Genomic DNA, 18,158 nt, shown 5'->3' with positions numbered 1-18,158 from the left:
TGCTCCCACCTACACTTCTAACCATAAAAACAAAAAGCTAAAAGCTCCACAATCATCACACCACACCCTCAATGTGTCTCTTCCCCCCCCCCCCACCCACCTTAAACCAATTTATATTTCTCCTTTCTTCTAACTATGCTCCAGTTCTGCCGAAGGGCCATGAAGGCTCGAAACGTTAACTGATTTCTTCTCCGCCGATGCTGCCAGACTTGCTGAGTTTTTCCAGGTAATTCTGTTTTTGTTTTACACTTCTAACCATGTCACCTAACCTACTGTCATCAGCAAACTTGGATATAGTCTGGAAGTTATTAAAATGTAAAAGAGCTCTGGGAATGGGAATAGAACAGCCGGCTGATGTGACAGAGAATCAGTTGTGTATGTATCCCTCCACCCTGAAAAACACACCGCTCGCCACCACTTTATCCTTTCTTCCCCTTATTCAATTCTGTAACCATGCTGACACTGCCCCTGTATTCCCATCTGCTTGAATTTTACTAACAAATCTATGATGTGGGATTTTTACCAACCCTTTTGCAAGTCCGGACACACTTAATCAACCTCACTCCCCTGGTCAATGTTGTCTGAAACTTCATCAAATAACTTCATTATGTATTTCAGTCATGATTTTCTGTTAACCAATCTGTGCTGGCTGTCATTTATCAACCCATGTTCCACCAAGTGACAATGAATTTTGTCCTGGATTCAATAATCTATTGATTTCTTTAAACCTTTCCCCACCACCAGCATGAGACTAACTGGTCTGTAGTTACTGGGTTTATCCCTCTGGCTTTACTGGGTTTGTCCATCTCTGGTTCTTTACCTGAGTGTGTGATTGGTTATTTAATTATCACTCGCCAGTCCTGTTTCAGGATTACATTAATTCTGTACCTCAGATTCTCGTCTCTCCTGACCTATGTCATTGAATTTGTTTCACTCTGAAACGTGATCTGTGTGAGTCTGGCAGTCATTTTCCGACTGTTAGTCCTTGGCACTCTTTGGTAATATTTCATAAATTTTGTATCTGCCAATCTGTGACACTGTCAATATGAGAACCATTCTCAAACTGTCAGTCTCCATTACTGCCTGTGAGCATTGTATTATTTCTGTGTCTGACAGTCTGTTGTTCTCCAGGTGAAATTGTAAATCCTGATGTTCAGAGAGATTTGAGTGAACTTGTATATGAATCATGGGAAGATAGCATCCAGAAATCAATGTGGAAGGCAGCTAGCATGTTAAACTTTATGACAAGGGGGTTGGAGTACAACAGTAAGGAAGACTTACTACACTTCCATACGGCTTTGCTGAGACCACACATGCAGCATTTGGCACTGTTTTTTGTCTCCATATCTAAGGAAGGATATATTTACATTGGAGGTCATAAAATAATTGGTCGCTGTGATGAGACGTTTGTCCAATGATGAGAAGCAGTGTAAATTGTTTTCATATTCTCTGGTTATTGGAAGTAGAAGTGATCTCATCCACGCGTGCAGGATTACAATGGAGCTTGACAGGTTAGACACTGAGAGGTTGTCTGTCCTGGCTATGGAATACGGACATACATATGAATTCGGAGCAGGAGTCGGCCACCCGGCCCCTCGAGCCTGCTCCGCCATTCAGTAAGCTCATGGCTGATCTGAATGTAACCTCAACCCCACATTCCTGCCTTCCCCGATAACCATTCACCCCCTTGTTAATCAAGAAACTATCCAGCTCTGTCTTAAAAATATTCAAAGACCCTGCTTTCACTGCCGTTTGAGGAAGACAGTTCCAAAGATTCTCAACCCTCTGAGAGAAAACATTCTCCTCATATCTGTCTTAAATGAGTGACCCCTTATTTTTAAACAGTGACCCGTAGTTCTAGATTTTCCCACAAGAGGAAAGATCCTCTCCACATCCACCCTGTCAATACCCCTCAGGACCTTAAAGGTTTCAATTGAATCACCTCTTACTATTCTAAATTCCAGTGGATACAAGCCTAACCTGTCCTGCCTTTCCTCATAAGACAACCCCCCACTTTCCTGGTATTAGTCTAGTAAACCCTCTCTGAACTGCTTCTAACATATGTACATTTCTCTTTAAATATGGAGACCAGTACTGTATACAATACTTCTGAAGAGGTCTCAGCAATGCCGTGTACAACTCAAGCACAGCCTCCCTACTTTTGTAATCAATTTCCCTCACAATAAATGATAACATTGTATTAGCTTTCCTAATTACCTGCTCTACCTGCACACTCACCTTTTGTGATTCATGCACCAGGACACCCAGATCCCTCTGAATCTCAGAGCTCTGCAATCTCTCACCATTTAGATATTAAGATTATTTTTTATTCTTGCTGGCCAAAAGGAAAGATTTCACATTTGCCGACCTTATACTCCATTTGCCAGATCTTTGCCCACTCACGAAATCTATCTCTGTCACTTTGTAGCCTCCTTATGTCTTCTTCACGATTTACTTTTCTACCAACTTTGTCTCATCAGCAAATTTAGCAAACATTCCTCCGGTCCCTTCATCCAGGTCATTTATATAAATTGTAAAAAGCTGGGGTCCCAGCACTGATCCCTGTGGCACACCACTCATCATATCCTGCCAAACATAAAAAGACCCATTTATGCCAACTCTCTGCACCCTGTTAGCTAGCCAATCTTCTATCCATGCCAATATATTACCCCCTTCACCATGAGCTTTTCTTTAATGCAATAACCTTTGATGTGGCACTTCATCAAATACCTTCTTGAAATCTAAGTACAGTACATGGACTGGTTCCCCTTCATTCACAGCACATGTGACTCCTTCAAAGAACTCCAATAAATTGGTTAAACATGATTTCCCTTTCACAAAGCCAAGTTGACCTTTGAATTTTTCTAAGTGCCCTGCTATAACTTCCTTAATAGCTTCTAAAATGTTCCCTGTGACAGATGTTAGGCTAACTGGCCTATAGTTTTCAGCTTTCTGTTTCCCTCCCTTTTTGAATGAAGGTGTTATGTTTGCTATTTTCAAATCTAATGGAACCTTCCCTGAATCTAAGGAAGTTTGGGAAATTAAAACCAGTGCATCAACAATCTCACTAACCACTTCTTTCTAGACCTTAGGGTGAAGCACATCCGGACCTGGGGATTTGTCAGCCCCCAGCCCCAACTATTTGCTCAATATCACTTCCCTGGTGATTGGAATTTTCCCCAAGTTCCTCCCTCCCTTCCATTTCCTGATTTACAGCTATTTCTGGGATGTTACTTGTGTTCTCTACAGTGAAGAACGAAGCAAAATACCTGTTTAATTCATCGACCATTTCCCTACTTTCCATTATCGATTCCCCTGAATCTAGAACATGTGGGCACCATGTCAGCATAAGGGGTTGATCATTTTGGACTGAAATTTGGAGAAATTCTGCACTCTCAGCGTGTGAATATTAATACTTCTCTGCCCTAGTGAAATATGGATGCTTCATCCATGAATATATTTAAGGATGATGCAGACAGGTTATTCAGTGAATCAATGGATATGGGGTGTAGGCAGGAAAATCTAGTTAGGCAGAAGGTTAGGCCTCTGACCTTATTTTGTTTGCGATGATATTGCCCCTTAGTGAGTGATTTATTTGGTGTATTTCAGTCTTTGGTATGATGTATGAGTGGTTCGGGTTCTGCAAGTCAGCCTCTGGTACTCTATCTGAGTGTGAATATCCTTTTATTTATCTTTTAGTCTCCCACTCTGAATAAGAGTGAGTGATTTTTTTTTTCCATCAGCATCTGTTACTGACTGTCAGCTTGAGATTCATTCAACATCTGCCAGTGTTTTCTCTTCCATGTGAATGTGGAACTAATTGTGTTTTTCAGTGTGAGTAGTTGCAATTAATTCTGCATCTGTCATTATCTGGAACTGAACAGTACTATGGGATTCATTCTGTATCTTACAATCTCTGTTAATGAATGTCAGTAACATTCATTTTGTGTGCATTATTTTCCGGTACTGGAATTGATGGCGGGATTTAATATTTAACTGTTATTCCCTGGTACTGCATGTGAATTTGTGTCCCATCCTGTATCAGGCACTATCTTTGTGTGTGTCTGTATGTGTGTGCAGGGCTCATTCTGTATTTGTCAGCATCTGGTACTGAATGGGAATTTGGAATAATGTATTTTAATATATGTCTACACCTGGGGCAGAGAGTTACTGTGGGACTAATTGTATATCACTCGGTTACTGGAACTGTGTGTGAAAGTGGGATTCGTCCTCTATCTATGTGACTCGGGAGCTGTATGTGAGGGTACTTTACTTCCATATCTGTATTTAATAGGTATCTCAAGAGTGGTCGGCAAAACCATTTATTTCACATTGTAGACTGCAGTTCAGGGTTAACCTGATTATTGTGATTGGTTCTAAGATCACACATAAGCCAAATTGGGTAAGGATTGGGATGAGAGGTTTCCTTCCTGACAGGGGTTAAGATGTGAATCATGTACAACACCATGCCTGAGATAACTATTGAGCACAGATCCAGAATTAATCCCAGAGTCATAAGCAACATCAAAGATTGAGAACAATAAAATAAACCCCACATTCACACACAAAACTGGACATGGTGAACTACTGGACAAACCCTATACGTTACCAGGCATGGACAAACTGCCTAATACACAGACAGCACCAGAGACAGACAAATGCAGAATGAATCCCACATCTCACACAGTATAACTGATCAGTAGATACAGAATGAATTTCATACAGTCTGAGATGTAGAAATAGAGAATGAATCAGACTTTCACACAGTAACACAGACTTACAGACACAGCAGAATCATGAGCACACGTTCAGAATCAAAGTCTGATAGAGACAGAATGAATCCCACAGTCATTAATGAAAATGCATATAGCAGAAGATGGTTTCAATCCATCGAGCTCTGGGTTATGGGCCCAGCACGCTTCCGCTGAGCCACTCTGCTAGATGGGGAGGTAGTGCCACAGTGTTATTGTCACTGGATTAGTATTCCAGAAGGACCTGGCTTCGAATCCCACCATGGCAATGGTGAAATTTGGAATCAAAAGTCTGTTGATGATCACAAAACCATTGTCTGTGGAGAAAGAAACAGAGTTAACGTTTTGAGTCTGTATGACCCTTCTTCAGAGCTAAAGAGAGGTAGAAATGTGATGAAATTTATACTGTTTAAGGGGGCGGAGCAGGTGAAGCTGGAAAGAAGGTCAGTGATAGTTGGGGGCTAGCGAGAGATTGACAAAGATGTCATGGACGATAAGACTCTGAAGAAGGGTCATACAGACTAGAAATGTTAACTCTGTTTCTCTCTCCACAGATGCTGTCAGGCCTGCTGAGTTTTTCCAGCATTTTCTGTTTTTATGTCAGATTTCCAGCATCAGCAGTATTTTGCTTTTATCTTAGTGTTTAATTCACTGCCACTTCTCTTCCAGGAATGCCCACCTTGAAGAAGGACTACTCTTCTGTCCGACAGGATTTCCATTTGTCTCTTTCATCCTGTTCACCTTCATTGCTTTCCATATCCCTCCTGGTGTTTGACAAGGTGTTTACCAAAACTCGCTTCCACAGCCATGTTTCCTTCCTCAGCAACTGTCTCCGTCTCCGACTTACCCCACATGGATTCCAACTAAAGCTCCATCCCTCATGTTTCGAATCCTCCCAGCATTACAGGTATCTTCAGGACTTAAAACATTCCTCGGGCTGCTGTTCTTACCGCATCCTGAGATCCACACCCAGTGCCATGTGCCGCCATATGAACACACTCGACCTCTCCCTCCAGCAGCACCGACTCATCCTATCTCAAAGCTGTCCCTGTCCCTGGTTTCATTTTATTCTTCGTCTCATCCGACGCCTTAATAAGAAACGTTTCCTTTCAGGTGTTAAGGAACGCCAGCTCCAACAACCTATTGATACCAATGCCCATCCAGGACCCTCCATCCCTCTGACCCCGTCCCGCCTTCTAATCCCAGCCCTTGCCGTGTATTCACCGTACCCTCTGACCTTCCCCTCTCTGATGCTGAATGTTCTGTACTCAGCAAAGGACTCAGTTTCATACCCTTACGCTCTCACCTCAATGAATGTTGGGCTCGGCACGATGCTGAACTCTTCTTCCGCCGCCTTCATCTCTGTGCTCACTTCTTTGGGCAGGAGTCCTCCCCCCGTTCACCAAATCCTTTCACCCACCTCCAGGATTCTCCCTCCACCTGGGCCCCTCCCTCTGGCCTCTCACCTGCCCTTGATCTTTTCATTGAGAACTGTCAGCGTGACATCGGCCGTCTCAATTTCTCTGTTCCTCTCACCCACTCTAACCTGTCACTTTCTGAACTTGCTGCACTCCGTTCTCTTAGGCCCAACCCTGACTTTGTTATCAAACCTGCCGACAAGAGCAGTGCTGCTGTTGTCTGGCGTACTGACCTCTACCTCGCCTGTCTTTTTATGGGCTGTGTGGAACATTCCTTGTTCCAGTGCTACTCAGGCCCCCTCCCACAACTCTTCTTTTCACCACATCAATGACTGTTTCGGTGCCGCTTCATGGCCTCATCTGAACCTGGAAAAATTTATCAATCTTGCTTCCAATTTCCACTTCACTATCACCTTCACATGGTCCATCACTGACACTTCCCTTCCCTTCCTTGACCTCTCTGTCTCCATTCCTGGTAATGGACTGTCCACCAATATTCATTACAAGCCCACTGACCACTACAGCTCCTCACACTCTGCTTCCTGTAAGGACACCATCCCATTCTCTCAGTTCCTTCAACTCCATCGCATCTGTTCAGATGATGCCACCTTCTAAAACGCCGCTTCTGACACGTCTTCCTCCTTCCATAACCGAGCTTTCCCACCCACTGTGATTGACAGGGCCCTCAACCGTGTCTGACCCAACTCCCCCGCTTCTGACCTCACACCTTCCCCTCCCCCCCAGAACCATGATAGGACCCTCCTTGTCCGCACTTCTCACCCCACCAGCCTCCGCATTCAAGAGATCATCCTCCACCATTTCCAGCAACTCCATCATGATGCCACCACCAAACATATCTTCCCCTCACCACCCCCCCACCCCCGTCAGCATTCCGTAGGGACCGTTCCCTCATGGACACCCTGGTCTTCTGCTCCATCATTCCCAACAACTCATCCCCTTCCCATGGCCACCTTCCCATGCAATTGTAGAAGGTGCAACACCTGCCCCTTTACCTCCTCCCTCCTCACCGTCCAAGGGCCCAAACACTCCTTTCAGGTGCTGCAGGGCTTCACTTGCACCTCCTTCAATTTGGTCTACTGCATTCGCTGCTCCCAATGCGGTCTCCTCTACACTGGAGAGACCAAACGCAGACTGGATGACGGTTTTGTGAAACACCTTCGGACTGTCTGCAAGCATGACCCAGATGTTCCTGTCGCCTGCCATTCGAACACACCATCCTGCTCTCATGCCCACATATCCATCCTTGACCTGCAACGTTCCAGTGAAGCCCAACGCAAACTGGAGGAACAGCACCTCATCTTCCGATTAGGCACCTAACAGCCTTCCGGACTTAACATTGAGTTCGACAACTTCAGGCCAGGAACTCTCTCCTCTATATTCACCCCTCTTTCAATCCCCATTTTATTTAAAATTATTTTTTATCCACTTATCCTCATTTTTATTCTTTGTTTTATTCTGTTTTTACCCCTTTATCCATCCTTTTTCCCCAACCACTGCCCCCTTCCCCAAAAGGGCCATCTGTTACTTGTTCCATGTTGTTCTTTCACAGAGTGCTTACCCTTGTTCTGCTATTAACACATTCTGCTTTCTTAGCTTTACGCCACTATCAGCACCTCCTTTAGCCCTTACCACCACCATTAACGCTCCCTTTGCCTTTTTGTCCAGGACATTTTTGTCAATTTCTCCTTAGCCGCCATCAATCGCTGACCTTCTATCCAGCTTCACCTGCTCCACCCCTTAAACAGTATCAATGTCATCACATTTGTACCCCTCTTTATCTCTGAAGGAGGGTCATACAGACTCGAAACATTAACTCTGTTTCTCTCTCCACAGATGCTGACAGACCTGCTGAGTTTTTCCAGCATTTTCTGTTTTTATTTCGGATTTCCAGCATCCGCAGTATTTTTCTTTTAACAAAACCATTGTCGATTGTCGTCAAAATCGACCCATCATTAATGTCCTTTACCTGGTCTGGCCGACATTTGACTCCAGACCCCAGAGCCACAGCCCATTTTAAATGCTCTATTAACAAGGGAAATTAGGGATGGACAACGTTGTGGGCAAAATCAGGGACTCAGAGTTACACAATGTATCTAACACTCACACAGATTCCCACAGCCTGACAGTGACAGAATTAAACCCATTCTCACATTCAGCACCAAAGACTAACAGATGCAGAATATGTTGCAAAGAGTCCCAGATATTGAGAGTGACTCCCACATTCCCATTCAACACCAGAAACTGACACATCCAGACTGAGTTCCACACTCAACATGAGCATCCCACACTCACACGCAGTATCAGAAAGTGAGTCAACTTCATCATCCCTCCCAGGATAAGTTGCATTTATTTATTGTTCGGAACTTTGTGGATATCTACATGGAGCCGTTGTAGTTGGTCACTATCTTTGTCTGTTTCACGGCCCGTTCCCCGGGCAGCAACAGACCTTTTCCTGTCTCGATGTGTCCACAGAAACAGCCGGAGAGAATTTATTGTGGACTGGTGCCCTCTGCTGGCTGCACGTGAGACGTGCAAAGAGGTAACTTCTTTGGGGACATTTTAAATGTGTGTGAAACAACATAAACATGGTGAGAATTATTCTAAACAGTTTATTAATCAAACACAAGATGCCAAAGATATAGTGTATTTCGCGGTACTATAAATGCTGACTGTAATTTGAAGAAGTGTGCGATGGTGGTATAGTGGTGAGCATAGCTGCCTTCCAAGCAGTTGACCCGGGTTCGATTCCCGGCCATCGCAGTAGTGATTTATTTTCAGCCTTACCCGTCGTCAGACCACAATTCCGGGACCGCGGAGTTAATCTCTGTGGTTTCCAAAATGAGACAAAGAACAACAGAAAGTGTGGCAAGATTTCCAACAAGAAAATAAAGGTCTAACGAAATAAAATAGATCTAACGTTTTCATCACTCACGTTTTTCGATCGTAAAACTCGGGCCTTGGATGGAAAGACGCCTCACCCCCTCCCTCTCGCATATTTCCGATATGTGGATGATACGTTTGTTATATTTAAATCCGCAGCTGCATGTAACAATTTCCTTACATGTCTTTATGGGCTCCATCCTGCGCTCAAATTCACCTATGAAATGGAGCAGTCAAAATATCTCCCCTCCCTTGACACACTAGTTGAGAAATCTTCCAGAGGATTCTCTAGCAGGTTTACCGCAAACCGACCTTCACTGGTCAATATACGCGTTGGGATTCTTACAGTTCCACGCTGTGTAAGATTGGTCTCATCGGCAACCTTGTAAGTAGGACCCGAGCCATTTGCTCACCGTGCAAGCTTGATGCTGAAATCGGGCTCATCAAAGGCATCCTGCAGGGTAATGGCTACCCTGATCAGATCATTTCGCGCTGTGTATCACACAAGCTCATGAACGGGCCTAAGACAGTCACTTTCCACCCTGCAGTATATTCTCTATCAGTATAAATTGTTATCTTCCCCTTATATTGGTTTTCTTGGGAGTGGCCTGTTGACTGCAGAAGGAAAAGCTTTGACATGTCTCTTTTTTTCAGCCATTCTCACAAATACATTGGCGCTAATGTTCAATTTGAAAACCTGTTTCAGCTCTGCCAGTTTGGCTCAGTCAATCTCCGGCCCATTTTCTCATTGACCTTTGAAAGTTGGTGAAATAAGCTGCTCTCTGATTGGTTACAAAAGCCACCCAATGACATTCCGAACACCTTGACCATTCAGAAGATAGGGGAAGGGTGAGTGCGGGAGGAATTCTTCATTCGTGGTGTAAGTGTGTGTAAGATTGTAGAAAGACCGGCGGTAGAGCCCAGGACAAAGCCAAAGCCAAGTCTCGCTCCTCCCGGGCTGGACTGCAGCTCCCCGCGGGCCGTGTTCACAGGCCCCTGAGAAAGAGCAGCTATGCTGAGCGTGTGGCTGCCGGAGCGCTCCGCTCTTCCGATTGTAACATTGCCGGCCGCTTTCAGGGCACAGGATCAGAAATCAGCCGTTTCTCTCTGTCCCGATGAAGCCTGTGTGAAGGAGTCGGTTGGTAACCTATGTTATTGCGTTTCCAGTGAGCTGAGATTGGCTCCGTTTTAAATCGCTGCTTTGCTACCGCCGGTTACAGGTAAGAGATTGACAAATTTAATCTGTTCCTAAAATAGCGCCTGGATTCTGTGACGCAAAATGCAATATTACAGCTCCTAAAGTGTGAAAATAAAATTGCCTGGAAATTAAGCCGTTCGGCTCTTATCTTTTTTTCCCTCTATTGGCGGGCTTTTCGAGTTTGAAAATATAAGCCAATCGGCACTTCCAATTCCTGCTACCTGGCTCTCCGATTGGTTGAAGATTTAGATTGAGAATCAGAGCTAGAGCCTGACGAAAGTTTCTCAAAACATTCACAATGATTATTTATAGAGGTTAAACTGATGGAATCTGTATCTTCCACCCCACCTATACCTGAGTCCTAAAATATACTTTTTTCCAACAGGCAAATAATTGAAGGAACCAGAATAAATATGGTGTTTCCTCCAGCCAAGCTAGAATGAAGATTCCCGCCAGGTCCTCCCACACAGTCCGTACATTATCACTGTCAGAGCGCAGAGACACAGACAGGTCATGAATTTCACAGTCTCAGACAGCAGAAATAGTTCCAGAGTCACACTTTCCATCCATCAATCAAACAGGACAGGAGAGATAGACGTTGTTCCAATGTCACCTCGACTCAGCACCACAGACGGGTAGTCCAAATTCTCACCCACGATCCAATTTTTAGCAGGTCAATCCCACAATATTACAGCCTCAGTTACAAACTAAATGTCAAATAAAACTGACGCATGTTTCCAGTTTCAAGTTTACAGTCTTAACCTTGATAATGTACACTGAGATTCATATTATGCAGCAGTCCAATATTTGCACACATCATTAGTTTATAAATTGCAGTATTATTCCCACATTGTTTCCTGACACATACATTAGATGCAAATCCAAATCTCAATTACATTACCAGTTTGAGATATTCTGAAAGCGAGTATAACCTGAGATACAAACTCAGATTCTAGTTAAAACTCACCCTGATTACGAAACTGAGATACAATGTTAATTTGATGAGTATGGATTGAGCTATCAACTCCTTGCTAAATCTCAATCCTCACACAGTGTCAAAATAAAGATACTTTACCAATTCAGGACTGAGCTCCATTTCGCATTTGTGTGGAAATTCTGACTCAGAATCAGACTGAATGCCACATATCAAATCGTTTCGTACAAGCTGGAGTTACACTTGCGGACCAATCCAGGATCAGATTGAAGGATACATTATCTTTCACAATTGTGTTCACAGTGACAGAGATTTAATACCCAGCCAAAGCTGACACACGTTGTTTGCTTTAAACCTACCATATCAGTGGCCTGTTGTTCTGCTGGAAATGTATGTGGAATTAATCAAAACGTATAATTAGTCCCAGAGATTGAAAGTTATATAATGAATCCCGCACTCACACAAAGGCGGAGAATAATTCTCAGGCACATTTTCAGTGCCAGATGCTGAAAGATACAGGCTGTTCACTGCACTCACTCACAATAGCTGAATCTGAGTGATACTAAAGAAATATAACACACCAATTGTACCACTGAGAGATTTAGAAAGAGTCCAAGCATCACATCGAGTAACAGATGCTGACGGATACAAATAGAAGACCACACACTAATACACACACAATAAACTCCACTTTCACATACAATACCGATGATTGAAAAACACCAATTGAATCTCACAATTTTTTATAATACCAAAGTTTGACAGACGTAAAATTAATCCCACTGACAGATACAAAACGAATCTCATGCTCACAAACACAACCAAGTGATGAAATAAACGTATGATTCCCACACTTACTTTACAATATCACAGATACAGAGTGCCGTTGACAGATCTGTATTGAATCCTACGCTCACACACGTTATGAGAGTCTGACATGTATGTAACGGATACAGAGTGGATACTACACTCAAAATCCTGACTTGGAAATATATCGCTGTTCCTTCACTGTCACTGGGTCAAAATCCTGGAACTACCCTTCCGAATAGTACTGAGAATGTGCCTGCACCACATGCACTGCAGGCGTTCAAGAAGGTATCTCACCACCACCTTCTCAAGGGCAATTAAGAATGGACAATAACTGCTGGCCTAGCCAGCGAAGGCAACATCCCACGAATGAATAAAAAAAGGGCACCAAAGACTTCAGATTCAGAATGATTTCCATGTTCACACACACAAGTACTGACTGATAGAGTTAAACACACACACACACACACACACACAAGTAAGAGATTCAGAATGAGTCCCAAACTCATTTGCATTACCAGAAAGTGACTGAGAACAAAACACTTGCACACCTGCAGTTCTACTGGCAGGCTCAAAAAGTGTCCAGACACTCACACAATACCAGAAAATGCAATATGCGGTCTGAATATGACACAGGTATATTGTCCCAGAGAATGAGAGACACAGAATGACTCCAACACTCACTTTCAGCACCAGAAGCTGACTGATAGAGCAAAATCCTTCCACACATACAGTTCCACTGACAGTTTCACAATGTAACCCACCTCTCAGTCTCAGAAAATACTGATACAGATAGGAATGGAATATAACACAAATATACTGTCCAAGAGAGTGACTGTCAGAATAAATGCAAACACATTGGCAGTTCCACTGACAATGTCTCCACACTCACATACAGTAACCAAGACTGACAGCTTCAGAATGTCTTTCAGTTTCACACAGTACCAGTGAGTGACATAGATATTGAATCCCACGTTCACAAAATGGGCCAGAAAAGGGCAGTGAAGAATGTATCTCACTCTCAAATACAAAACAACGGTCTGACGGTTTCAGCACAACATTATAACTTCTGCTTGGTATAACAAAATATCATGAAATGTCATCTCCACCGTTAGTAATTCCAAAAACCTCCCTTCGCCGTCCAATAAAATGTGAACGCTTCTTGTCTGTTCTGTCGCTCTCTGAGTGTGCTGACATCTACTGGCCAGAGCTGAGAAGTGCAACAGAGCGGAACTTTTTTAAAAATTCAATGGATATGAGATTCGCTTGCTCGGCCATCATATTTGTACAACCGGGAACACGTTTGTACTGCAGGGAAGCATTTGACAAAACAACAAAGAACATTTCTCAACACCAGAGAGCACAATTCCACAGCAGGAAATATATTCTAAACATGGGAAGCACTTTAACACCTTAACAGAACAGTAGGCATTAAAAGCCCAGTAGTAGAGTGGCGCAGCGGAAGCGTGCTGGGCCCATAACCCAGAGGTCGATGGATCGAGACCAACCTCTGCTATTTACATTCTCATTAATGCCAAAAGGCAGTATTTTCTGTTGCCCACAATCGTGTCTGCTATTTGCATCAGTTTCTTGCTTCAGTGCAAAAATTCAATCTTCAACAAATCTCTGATATGATGTTTATTCACAGATGGATACAAACTGTAAATGCTGCAAACACATCCCAGCCAATGCTTTCCCCTTTCCCTCAGCACATTCCTCCCAAAGAACAGGCACAGGCGCAATGTCCTGAGTGGTCACCTCCTCTTCACTCTCACTGTATGATTATCTGAATAGAAAAAACATCCTCTTGGATGGAAACAATGTCGTGAAGATAATAATTTTTAAAGTTAATTCACGGGATGTCGGTTTCGCTGACTGAGCCGGAATTTTTTGCCCATCCCGAGTTGCCCTTGAGAAGGTGGTGGTGGGCTGATTTCTTGAACTGCTGCGTTCCGTGTGGTGTAGGTACACCCACAGTGCTGTTAGGAAGGAAGTTCCAGGATTTTGACCCAGCGACATTGAAGGAACGGCGATATATTTACAAGTCAGGATGATGAGTGACTCGGAGGGGAACTTAGCCGCAGGTTTTCCGATCTATAGGACACCCTGTAGTAATTCGCCATCTTTATTTGAACAGCAGCGTCCTCCCTGTGACATGAGCCACCGAGAAGGACAAAACTATCAGCATAGCGGAGACAGCATCACACCAAATACACAGTTCATCATTACCTGGACAGAAATTGTCATTCCTTCTTAATCACTGGTTTAATTTATGGAATTCCGTCCCCATTATTAATAATATTCACCGTAAAAATAAGTAACCATAATTATCATAAAAGTTTCATTCCTTCGGATTTGCATTAGGTACAGATTACATTAAATTATTATTGTTTGAGTGCCTCTGATAGTTTCCTGTCTTGTTTTACCTGTTAATAGCTGATGGGAATTTAACGTGCTCAGTTTAACATTCCGTCCTTATTGGCCTTACTTGAGATGATAACCAGCATGTATGTGACCTTTCTGCTCGAACTGAATGTCTGTCTCTAACATATTGCGGTCACTCATTGCCACATGCTCATTCACTATCATATTGTTAAGTCATTCTAAATTCCAGTGAGTCTTGATCCAACCTGATCAACCCTTGCTCGCTAGAAAACCCCCTCAGTCGTGGGAATATCCCAGTCACCTTTCTCGGGAACTGTCTTCAATGCAAGTTATGTCCATCCTTCAGTAATCAGATCAAATCCGCACCCATTATTCTAGGTGTGGTCTCGCCAATGCCCTGTACAGTTGCAGCAAGGCTTCTCCGCTTTTCTATTCCAGTCCCCTTGCAATTAAGACCAACATTCTGCGTGCCCTCCTAAGTATTTGATGCACCTGCATGCTAACTTTTTTTCAATGATTCTTATACAGCGGCACCCATATCCATCTGTACTGAAGCATTCTGCAATGTCATCTAAACATTTTTTGTAATTCTTGTACAAGGATCCCTCTGTACCACAGGATTCTGCAGTCTCTCTCCATCTAAGTAATATTCCTCTCTCCTATGCTTCTTGCAGAAGTGGGCAACCTGACATTTTACTACATTGTACTACATCTACCATTTTATCCCCATTCACCTGAACATTTACATATCTATGCAGACTCTCTGTATCCACCTTACAACTTGCTTTGATTCCTATCTTTGCATCGTCAACAAATTTTGCTACAATACAGTGGGTATCATCATCCAAAACATTAACATCGATCGTAAATAGTAGAGGCCCAACACTGAACTCTGCATCTGTCCACTAGTTATAGTTTGCCAACCTCAAAATGACCTATTTATCCTGACTTTCTGTTTCCTGTCATGTTCTCAATCCATGCTAATATATGAACCCTAACAACATATACTCTTATCTTGTGAAGTGACATTTTATGTGGCACCTTATAGAATGTCTTTTGGAATACAACTGGCTCCCCTTAATCATCCGTGCTTCTTACATTCTGAAGGAGCTCTTAAACAAGAATCCAACAAGATTTCCCTGTCTATATCCCTTCTTAGACTCTTTGAATTACCCTCACCATTTGCCTTCCCACCTCGTTTTGAGTCATCCGCAAACTTGGCGATAGTACATTCATTTCCATATATATATATAGATAGATATATATATAATTAATATAGAATTAATATATTATATATTGCCTGGCACCTGTGTGGCATGAATGTTTCTTCCACTTCTCTGCTCAGCTTGACTATTGTCCAGGTCTTGCTGAATTTGGCCATGAACTGCTTCAGTCTCCAAGGAGTCGTGAATGATGTTGAACCTTGTGCAATCATCAGGTTTATGACCTTATTTTGGAAGGATGGTCATTGATGGAGCAGCTGAAGATTGTTGGGCCGAGGACACTACCCTGAGGAACTCCTGCAATGATGTCCTGGAGCTGAGGTGATTGACCTCCAGTAACCACAAACATCTTCCTCTGTGGTAGGTATGACTCCAAGCAGCAGAGAGTTTTCCCCATGATTCCCATTGACTCCAGTTATCACACTGGCACTTACTGTTATACTTACCCTGATTGATTTTTTTTTCTAGTTCTCATCGCCTCGTTTCAATCAATGTCCTAATTTAGAAAGAGAAAAACAGAGAAATCGGCACAAACTAACCAGTTACCTCCTTTCCTGTGATATCAAGCATTGAATATTTTGAACATGGCCGGTTTGCTCCAGCCCCTTCCTCTCAGCTCTTTATCCCCCGCCAGTCGCACTCTTCTCTCCTTCTCTCTCCCTCGCGGCTGCTCTCGGGCAGATCTGCCGCTGTTCGTTCTCCACCCTCCGGTCTCACTCAGCTCTCACTCTCGGCTCCTCCGGCATAGTCCCAAGTTTCTGACTGTTTAGGAAATTCTCGGATCTTTCTTTAGTTCAAGATGGATGACCTCACTCTTCCCAGTGTTGACCACCACCGGCCGTTTTATTCTCTCACTGAATCTGTTAATGACCCTTTGAAACTTGCTGCTCTCACATACACTACTAACCATGTCACCTAAGCTAGTGTCATCAGCAAACTTGAATATAGGCTGGAAGTTATTAAAATTTACAATGAAACAGAAAATGCTGTAAAAACTCAGCAGCCCTGGCAGCATCTGTGTAGAGAGAAACAGAGTTAACGTTTGAGTCCAAATGACTCTTCTTCAGAGCTCGCCACTACTTTACCCTTTTTGTCCCTTATCCAATTTTGTATCCATGCTGTCGCTGCCCCTTTTAATCCCAGCTGCTGGAATTTTACCAAGTTCATTATGTGGGACTTGGTCCAATCACTTTGGAAGTCCAGACACACATCATCATCCTCACTCCCCAATGTTATCTGACAAGTCATCAATGAGCTTTACTAAGTATTTCAGTGCTGATTTTCTGTTAACCAATCTGTGCTGGTTATCATTTATCAACTCATGTTCTACCGAGTGACAATGAATTTTGTTCTGGATTATTGTCTTTAAACGTTTCCCCACCACCAGCATGAGACTAACTGCTCTGTAGTTACTGGGTTTATCCCTCTCCATTTTAAACACGGATGTAACATGAACAATCTGCAGTTGTTTGGCTTCACTCCCGTATCCAAGGAGGATTGAAAGATTGTGGCTCCAGTCTCCGCTATTTCCACCCTTCATTCCCTCAGTAATACAAGGTGTATCCGATGCGGGTCGAGTGACATTTCTACTGTGAGCGGTGCCAGCCTTGTGATACCTTCCACTTCATCTATTTTCATCCTGTCCAATTTCCCCACCAATGACATTAGCAGCATCCGCTTGTTTAGTGCAAAGTTTACGAGGCGAATACCAGGGATGGGCCGGTTGTCTTATGAGGTGAGGTTGAACAGGTTAGGCTTGTATCACATGGAGTTCAGGAGAGTAAGAGGCAACTAGATTCAAACCTTTAAGATCCTGAGGGTCTTGTCAGGGTAGAGGTGGAGAGCACGTTTCCTCTTGAAGCAAAATCTGGAACTAGGGGTCACTGTTTACAAATAAGGGGTCGCTCATTTCAGACAGAATTTCTTTTCTATCGAAGGGTCGAGCGTCTTTGGAGCTCTCTTCCTCAAAAGCTGGTGGAAGCAGAGACTTTGAATATTTTAAAGGCAGAGCTAGATAGATTCTTGATTAACAAGGTGAGGGTGAAAGGTTATTGGGGGGAGGCAGGAATGTGAGGTTGAGGTTACAATCAGATCAGGCAGGGTCTTATTGAATAGCGGAGCAGGCTCGAGGGGCTGAGTGGCCTACTCCTGCTGCTAATTAGTTTGTTTGTATGTTCTCATTTAGTACGTCAGCCATGCCCTCTCCCCGCACAGGATCTCCAAATCAGCCCCCCTTTTAGTGACTGCCCATATGCTGGTAAAAAACCTTCTGTGTTTTCGGTTGTTACCTGCAAATCTTTTCTCATCGCTCTCTCTTCTGATCTAATTTCCTTTTTTCCATCTCTCCTCTGCACTTTCTGTATTCTGCTTCGTTCTGTAATGTATTATGAATCTGACTATTATCATCAGTCTTATTTGGAGTTTCCACAAAGCACAGGATGTGTAGGCAACAGCTCTCAGCTGTCCCAACATTTCACTGAAATGAGTTGTCTATTTAATTAAAGTTCTTGTTATTTAGAGAGTTCCAATCCTTCCCTCTTG

General features: G+C 43.3%; 1 non-coding gene across 1 annotated transcript; it reads left to right on the top strand.

Annotated features, from left to right (window-relative positions):
• Positions 1–8,878: 8,878 nt before the first annotated feature.
• trnag-ucc (transfer RNA glycine (anticodon UCC)) lies at positions 8,879–8,950 on the top strand. Its single transcript has one exon. It is a non-coding gene; the product is annotated as a tRNA-Gly (tRNA).
• Positions 8,951–18,158: the final 9,208 nt, after the last annotated feature.

Source organism: Cetorhinus maximus, chromosome 31 (assembly GCF_964194155.1).
Source record: "Cetorhinus maximus chromosome 31, sCetMax3.hap1.1, whole genome shotgun sequence".
Taxonomy (NCBI): domain Eukaryota; kingdom Metazoa; phylum Chordata; class Chondrichthyes; order Lamniformes; family Cetorhinidae; genus Cetorhinus; species Cetorhinus maximus.
This window is presented reverse-complemented; position numbering and strand designations above follow the sequence as displayed.